We start from the raw sequence: 9,144 nt of genomic DNA, 5'->3' as shown, positions 1-9,144 counted from the left end.
GAATATTTTTTGTTTTGCGACCGAGAATTCGAATAACGCTAAATTAGCGTAATTGTTCTACAAGTACCAAGATTTTACATCTAGTATTGACCAACGTGAATCAATCAGGTTTAAGAATATAATTCACTTCCCGGGTCGAGATCCCGCTCAAAAACCGCTCAAGATATGAGAGGTTTGAGCGGTTTTCCAGCAGCATTTGATCGGTTTGGGCGGTTTGGGCGGTTTTTTTGAAAAACCGCTCAAACCGCTCAAATCTTGCTTAAAAAACCGCTCAAAAACCGATCATTTCTTGCGGTGATTTTTGAACGGTTTTTCAAGCAAGATTTGAGCGGGTTTTTAAGCGGTTTTTGAGCGGTCTTATAAAGAAAACCGATTACAACCAACAAAAATGCCTGGAAAGATAATGTGACTCTAAGATGCAGTTGAAATATTACCCGGATTGACCTCCATATGCTTATCTTACATTTCCCCACACAGAAAATGCTTATCTTACATTTTCCTACATCAAATGTATGGAAAAATGCTGATCATACAATTTTCATATAATTTCAAAAAACCATTGAAAAAAGATTCAATATAGTTTCTCCGGCTATTTGAACCAAGTAAAACGGTCTGGTAAGGAAAAATAACTACGTTTATTTTATTTGGAAAAAAAATGGTTGTAGCAGTCATGTAGCAGTCCATAATTCTTACTGGTATAGCTGTGATCCAGTTTACTGTCCAAATCATTCTAAAATAGGAGTACTTTTAATCATTTAATACGAGGTCAAATTTGAAAAACAGAATGGCCATGCTAATGAGATATAAGCATTTATTATCTAATTTTGGAACTTGAATAGATCCATAAATGAACAAATGATTTAGTAAATTTTCATTGGAAGCTGTCTGACAAATACATACCCATAACCCATGAATTATCTAAGTCAGTACTAGTTTTGATCGTAACTGCAGGTCGTCCTCATTGTGGGCCTCGTTTACTAGCTGCAACCCACACTAGCTTTCTAAACATTTAAGACTTATGTTTTTATTACGTACAATTGTTTAAAAAATAGTATATACATCTACAATTTAAAATCATCGTGTTTTCAATTAATAGCGTTTTTACATGCAAGTTTACCAAGAAAATTTTAATTTCGGGTTGTTTTTCATCATTTTTAAGGTTTTAACGAATAATTACGAGGCGGACAAATTGTGCTTTTTGTAAATTGCAAGCGCGTTCCGCAACAAGGACGCTCCTTTGTTCTTTCATTTTTTTGCCGTTCCGACGAAACTTTTACATCTTCAATGACTTGTCTCTCGAACGTTTTTATTTAAAAAAATGTGGTTTCCTCAACTAGCAAATTGAACCTGCGGGTTGATTTCGTGTCACAAAGTGTATGGACATAAAAACAATTGAAAGCTTTCTCCTAAAATTTTCTCAAACTCCTTTTGGAAAAAATTGATGACTCAAACTTTTGAAGTAGTTAGAATCAATCAATCAAGTGAGTTAGGATAAGTTGATCTATGTCAACTGATATTGAAAAATGTCCAGAAATTTGATTCACAAATGTTACAGTTGATTGCTCGAAATTGTTTTGAGACTGAAGATCACCAAAAAGTTTCAAATTTAAGTTGTTCGATATTTGTTAGGTTCTTCTCCTTAATTAAAAAAAAACCATATTATGTGTTCTTTGAGTGCGCATACGGACATTGAAATAAGTTTCTATATTGTTTCAGACTATTTAGAAATGTGTAATCGTGAAAATCAAATTTCTGTTTTATAAAAAAAAATGTTGTACAAAAACTGGTGTTTGTTAGTTACTTTCTTTGATTTACTATTACTTATTTCGTAAAAATGGGTTAATTTGTTTTTTTTTTGCTTGTCTAAATTTTTTTTTAAACTGAAACATTTACGGAGTTTCTTGTTTTTTCATTTCCAAAAACCAAATTGTATTTTGATGATTTCAAAATTTTTATCAATTTCAGCCAATTTTCTTAAGATTTTTCAACGAAAAACAAATTGATGCAATTGATTATGTTTTGTTATTCTTTCAATATAACCAGGGAAAATGTTTATGAGTCGAACTATTTTAACTATTTAACATTGAATGAATAGCATGAAAATTGCACCAAATTGTCTCTCAAATTCAGATGACGTGCAGGTAAGTCAGCCTAAAATATATTGTTTTTTATCAAGTAATATCTTTAAGGCGTATATGGTCAAAAATTTTCAATTCATTATCTCATAAAGTCTATACCTTTTAAATTTGTATAAAAAGGTATGAGTAGCATACTTTTTATGGTGCTTGCATGCAAATATTGTATTCTTGAAACACACAAAATTGGATTCCGCGACAAGGACGCTCCATTTGTTCTTCTTTTGTTCTTTCATTCTCTTTGATCGTTCCGACAAAACTTTACCAAGTTTTAAGACTTGTCTCTGGAATCCAGGAAAATTATTGTTTTTGTCCCAACAAGCAGAAAAAACTACACTCATTTGAAAAAGAAACTTTCGAAACCGTAGTTTTCTAACAACTTTGGTCGAAACATTATAAGCTACTTGCACAGTAACTGGCTATCCTTGATTGAAATATGATATCTTTAATTTCCTACTTTGCATGTGATCAAACTTTTTCTAATTGTGGATTGTATTGTAATCGAGTGGAACGCAAAATGACCGGAAATCAGGGCTTGAACGAATAGCTATTATGGAAGAAGGCGAGGGATGGCGGACGCTTCATCCTTCATCCTCTCTCAGAGAATCAACCACCAGACCAACTTTCGTTGACCAGCCTCAGTTTTTTCTGAAGACTGGCTTAATTAGCTTTTTGAAATGAAATTGTAGAAGTAGAAAATACTACGAAAAAATTAATTGTAATACGTTAAATTGATTTTTTTTTAAATTTGAGATTTTTTCTGTGAAAATCATCCCCCCAGACAGAGCATATATAGTACAAAATGAAAGACTTTGCTCCTAGTAACATATCAATTATGTCTCAGTTATGGCAGACAGATTGGAATATTTTTTGTTATGCGACCGAGAATTCGAATAACGCTAAAATAGCGTAATTGTTCTACAAGTACCAAACTTTTACAACTAGTATTGACCAACGTGAATCAACCAGGTTTAAGAATATAATTCACCCCCCGGGTCGAGATCCCGCTCAAAAACCGCTCAAGATATGGGCGGTTTGAGCGGTTTTCCAGCAACATTTGAGCGGTTTGGGCGGTTTGGGCGGTTTTTTTTTGAAAAACCGCTCAAACCACTCAAATCGTGCTTAAAAAACCGCTCAAAAACCGCTCATTTCTTGCGGTGATTTTTGAACGGTTTTTCAAGCAAGATTTGAGCGGTTTTGAAGCGGTTTTTGAGCGATCTTATAAAGAAAACCGATTACAACCAACAAAAATGCCTGGAAAGATAATGTGACGCTAATATGCAGTTGAAATATTACCCAGATTGACCTCCATATGCTTATCTTACATTTCCCCACACAGAAAATGCTTATCTTACAATTTTCTACATCAAATGTATGGAAAAATGCTAATCATACAATTTTCATACAATTTCAAAAAACCATTGAAAAAAGATTCAATATAGTTTCTCCGGCAATTTGAACTAAATAAAACGGTCTGGTAAGGAAAAATAACTACGTTTATTTTATTTGGAAAAAAAATGGTTATCCTAGAATTTCCATATATGAAAATTGCATGACAACTATTTTTTCATGAAAGGCAGAATTTTCAGAAACTTGTTAAAACTTGTTTAAAAAAACCGCTCAAAAACCGCGCAAGATTTGAACGGTTTCGAGCGGTTTATCTAAAAAAACCGCTCCAAAACCGCGCAAGATTTGAATGGTTTTTGAGCGGTTTATCTAAAAAAACGTTCAAAAACCGAGCAAGATTTGAACGGTTTTGAGCGGTTTATCTAAAAAAACCGCTCAAAAACCGCGCAAGATTTGAACGGTTTTTGAGCGGTTGATCTAAAAAAAACGTTCAAAACCCGCGCAAGATTTGAGCGGTTTTTTTAGATAAACCGCTTAAAAACCGCTCAAATCTTGCGCGGTTTTTGAGCGTTTTTTTTTTAGATAAACTGCTCAAAACCGTTCAAACCTTGCGCGGTTTGTGAGCGGTTTTTTTAGATAAACCGTTCAAAAACTGCTCAAACCGCTCATTTTTAAGCAAGATTTTGAGCGTAATTGTCTAAAAAAACCGCTCAAACCGCTCACATCTTGCTTCAAATTAGGTGAAAAATCTCGATTCGGGTTGAGAAAAAGTAAAAACATCAAAACTGGGAAAAAAAGCAGTTTTTAATATCCTAATGTGGTTCCTAGATAACTTTCACGTTTTAACTTCTTGATGAAAGCATGAAACAAAAATTTAAATAAAGTTCAAAAACTAGCACCAGTAGATATACGTGGAAATAACAATTGAAAACTTTGGATAAAAATTTAATCGGACAAATCGGGAGAAGGTCTCATGTAGCTTCTAGCACCAGGATTGTTTTGTTAATCCAATCCAAAACGAAGGAAGTAAGACCAGTTGAAACTAAAATAACCTTTTCAAATGAAAACGTTCTAGGTTTCTTTTTTTTCTTCTAAAAGTCCATTCTATTTTCAAGAGCTTTTGTACTATAGAAGTCTTTCTTTACGCAAAATCATCAAAGCTGACTGATGCTTTGTATTACTGTATGTCATTTTTTGAGTGAGCCCCATAAGGTCCATATCCATAAGATAGTCGAAATTCAAACTTGTCCCTGGAATACTCAAATGTCAAGCTATTCCCAGATAAACACCACCCAAATCGATGTCTTGGTTGTTCCTAAAAATATTTAATTAGATACCTGCAATACAGATACGACTGCATTCACTCCTCGGATGATCGAAGATGAATAATTTTGGATTGGAATGAATCAATTGTGAGGAAAGTTGGAAAATGCCGTGGAACAAACAGGCACTCAGTTTGTGTCTCCTGGTTGCACCGAGTTGTAGAGGCCAGGTAAATATGTGGCTTTTCCCAGTTACCTTTTTGCAACTTTTGCCTTTCGAAGTAACGCGCTACTGCCTTGCTGCTTATGTGAGGTTCAGGCAAGACGAAAAAACTGATTTTTGTTCTGTTTTTCGAAAAGTTACAAATGTTTAAGTTCTGATAAATCTTTTTGAATCATAGTTCGAATTCTTTGAAATATTGATTTTAATCAATTTTTAGGCGAGCCTACTGGTGATCCGGAAACAAATTTTATTTTTTCGCTGGTAACGGAACCTGGCTGAGGATTAATCGACCATGACAACAAAAACTTTCCAGTCAGAATTGTCTGTCACACTCCTCGCCTCATCAGTCCTCCAAGCATGTAGCAGTCCATATTTCTCACTGGTATAGCTGTGATCCAGTTTACTGTCCAAATCATTCTAAAAAAGGAATACTTTTAATCATTTAATACGAGGTCAATTTTGAAAAACAGAATGGCCATGCTAATGAGATATAAGCATTTATTATCTAATTTTGGAACTTGAATAGATCCATAGATGAACAAATGATTTAGTAAATTTTCATTGGAAGCTGTTTGACAAATACATACCCATAACCCATGAATTATCTAAGTCAGTACTACTTTTGATCGTAACTGCAGGTCGTCCTCATTGTGGGCATCGTTTACTAGCTGCAACCCACACTAACTTTCTAAACATTTAAGATTTATGTTTTTATTACGTACAATTGTTTAAAAAATAGTATATACGTCTACAATTTAAAATCATCGTGTTTTCAATTAATAGCGTTTTTACATGCAAGTTTACCAATAAAGTTTTAATTTCGGGTTGTTTTTCATCATTGGTAAGTTTTTAAAGAATAATTACGAGGCGGAAAAATTGTGCATTTTGTAAATTGCAAGCGCGTTCCGCAAGAAGGACGCTCCTTTGTTCTTTCATTTTTTTTGCCGTTCCGACAAAACTTTTACCTGTTCAATGACTTGTCTCTCGAACGTTTTTATAAAAAAAAATGTGGTTTCCTCAACTAGCAAATTGAACCTGCGGGTTGATTTCGTGTCACAAAGTGTATGGACATAAAAACCATTGAAAGCTTTCTCCTAAAATTTTCTCAAACTCCTTTTGGAAAAATTTGATGACTCTAACTTTTGAAGTAGTTAGAATCAATCAATCAAGTGAGTTAGGATAAGTTGATCAATGTCAATTGAAATTGAAAAATGTCCAGTAATTTGATTCACAAATGTTACAGTTGATTGCTCGAAATTGTTTTGAGACTGAAGATCACCAAAAAATTTCAAATTTAAGTTGTTCGATATTTGTTAGGTTCTTCTCCTTAATTTTAAAAAAACCATATTATGTGTTCTTTGGGTGCGCATACGGACATTGAAATAAGTTTCTATAGTGTTTCAGAGTATTTAGAAATGTGTAACCTTAAAAATCAAATTTTTGTTTTATAAAAAAAAATGTTGTACAAAAACTGGTGTTTGTTAGTTACTTTCTTTGATTTACTATTACTTATTTTGTAAAAATGGGTTAATTTGTTTATTTTTGCTTGCCTAAGTTTTCTTTTAAACTGAAACATTTACGAAGTTTCTTATTTTTTCACTTCCAAAAACCAAAATGTATTCTGATGATTTCAAAATTTTTATCAAGATTCAGCCAATTTTCTTAAAGATTTTTCAAAGAAAAACAAATTGATGTGTGCGCTCAATCTCCACGGATTGTAAAAATATCGAATTTCAAACAATTTAATTCGAGCATTTTATCGGCAAAATAACTCGGTAACAATGAGATTTCATAACAAAACTTTTTTATTGTTATCGGTAACATCGGCCACAAAAAACTGCATAACTCAAAGCAAGCTGCAAAAAATGGCCAGTATTTGTCCTTGAGACAAATTGCTCTTTTTAAAGGTCAGCCTTAATCAAGGCTGAACCAAATTAGAGCGAAAAGACGGTTAAAATCGGTTTTGGGGGGATCGAACCTGGTTACGGAGCATCCCATCAAGTTCGGTGCATATTCGAGTTCTAGAAAGGAAATGACCTAGTCGGGATTCGAACCGGCGCCGAACCCGCCGGGACGCACCATGTATACGCTTGGCTACTGTCCCTGTATGCATTTACTTTTATATGCATTTATACTCTCGCACATTTACGTTTATATGCATTTGTACTATTGTTTTATATTTGCGCTGCAACATCCTCCGCCCCTAAAGACGGAAGAACAGGTGCGAGTTTTACGGTCGGTCGTGTCAGCTCGCTAGTAACAGTTTTGATATCGGCGGATCGGGCGCATCCGTCTTTGCCGTAGTGTAGTTTAGCAATACGGGCGAGTGGGTAATGCCCACGTGGGCTGTCGGGTTCGACTACCCAAACCAAGTCGCCGGTTTTCAGTGTGACATCCGAATCATTATGCCACTTTGCTCTCTTGTTGAGAGATGGTACATATTCACGCAGCCAGCGTGACCAAACTGCGTTAGCGTACGATTGTGCTCTGGCGTAACGCTTTTTATAATCAAAGTTATCTTCGAAACTTAACGACGGGAAGCTAGCTGCGCTGTGACCGAGAATGAAGTGATTCGGGGTGAGTGCCTCTAGGTCGTGCGGATCGGAACTGACCGGAGTGATCGGTCTTGCGTTAAGTAATTGTTCAACTAGGCAGAGCGTTGTTCCTAGAACTTCCTCAGTTAATCTCCTGTTGCCTAATATGTCGTACAACACTCGCTTAACACTTCTCACTAGCCGCTCCCAGGCGCCACCGTGATGAGGGGCACTGGGCGGGTTAAACTTCCACTTAATGCCTTTGTGGACGAAAACGGCCGGGGCGACTTTGTTCCAATTTTGGACACAGGATAGGAGCTCCTTTTGAGCACCAACAAAATTCGTGCCATTGTCAGAAAGAATGGTTTTGGGGGTACCTCGCTTTGCAATAAATCGCTCTACGCCCATGACGCAGGAACTAGTATCGAGAGATGGAACCAACTCGATGTGAACTGCTCGAGTCGTGAGGCAGGTAAATAGGAAACCCCATCTCTTTTCGGTACTTCGGCGTATTGGCACTTGAAACGGGCCAAAGTAATCAACACCTGTGTTGGAGAAGGGAGGCTGCTTGTAACCCAGTCTTTCAATCGGTAGGTCAGAGATAATGGGCACAACTGTTTTTGCTTTGCGCTTACGGCATGTTATGCAAGTATTTTCGATGTTCCCAAGTAACCAGCGCAACTTCAGAACAATGTATTTCAACTGAACTACAGCACGCATGTAATCCAACCCCTGATGTGCATGTTGAAAGTGCATATGCCTAATCAACATATGAGCAACTCGGTGTCGACCATCCAGTATTATTGGATGTTTGCTATCAAAGTCGGTATCAACAAGACGGCTGATACGTCCAGTTGAACGCAGGATGCCAGCTGGGCCGATGAACGGAGAATATTTAGCAATCCGACTTTTCTTTGTTATCAGTTTATCGGACTGAAGTATTTTCACTTCGGCAGGAAATGATTCGGACTGAGCGAGATAAATGAGCTTCTGCTCGGCAATATCTAACTCGGACGGGTCGGTTATTTCAAGCGTTTTTGTACGGAAGTGTTTATGCGATGGTAGCACACGAAGCATAAACGCTAAAACACGTTTGTACTTTACAATTGAGCTGAATTTATCCCAATTTTTAAACAGACGGATCGACGGCGCTTTCTCAGATGAAGCATCAACAACAAACGTAGATGCAGTCTCAAGGCATGTATCAATGTCACAGAGTGGGCCTTTTAATTGGATCTTTTTGATGACATCAGTGTTCGGCTTGAATGGCCAATCACATGTCCTCAATATACTAGGGCCTCTAACCCAGCTGCTATCCTTGAGGGCTTCCGAAGAAATCCCTCGTGTGCCGGTATCAGCTGGGTTATCACCACTGAGTACATGATTCCATTGATCAATGGTGGTGGACTCCAAGATTTCACCAGTGCGGTTTCCAACAAACACAGGAAGTTTGTTGCACGAGTTAAGCCACTGGAGAACGGTGGTAGAATCAGTCCACATGAATACATTGCTTACTTTGAAAGTAAGCGCTTTCAAAATCTCTTCTTTGAGTCGAGTCGCAAGCAGAGCAGCCTGAAGCTCTAACTTGGGAATGGAGAGCATCTTCATAGGCGCTACACGGGCTTTCCCAAATACAAAAGCTA

This window comes from Symsagittifera roscoffensis, chromosome 6 (assembly GCF_963678635.1).
Source record: "Symsagittifera roscoffensis chromosome 6, txSymRosc1.1, whole genome shotgun sequence".
Classification (NCBI taxonomy): Eukaryota; Metazoa; Xenacoelomorpha; order Acoela; family Convolutidae; genus Symsagittifera; species Symsagittifera roscoffensis.
The sequence above is the reverse complement of the archived record's forward strand: the minus strand, read 5'-3'. Positions refer to the sequence as shown.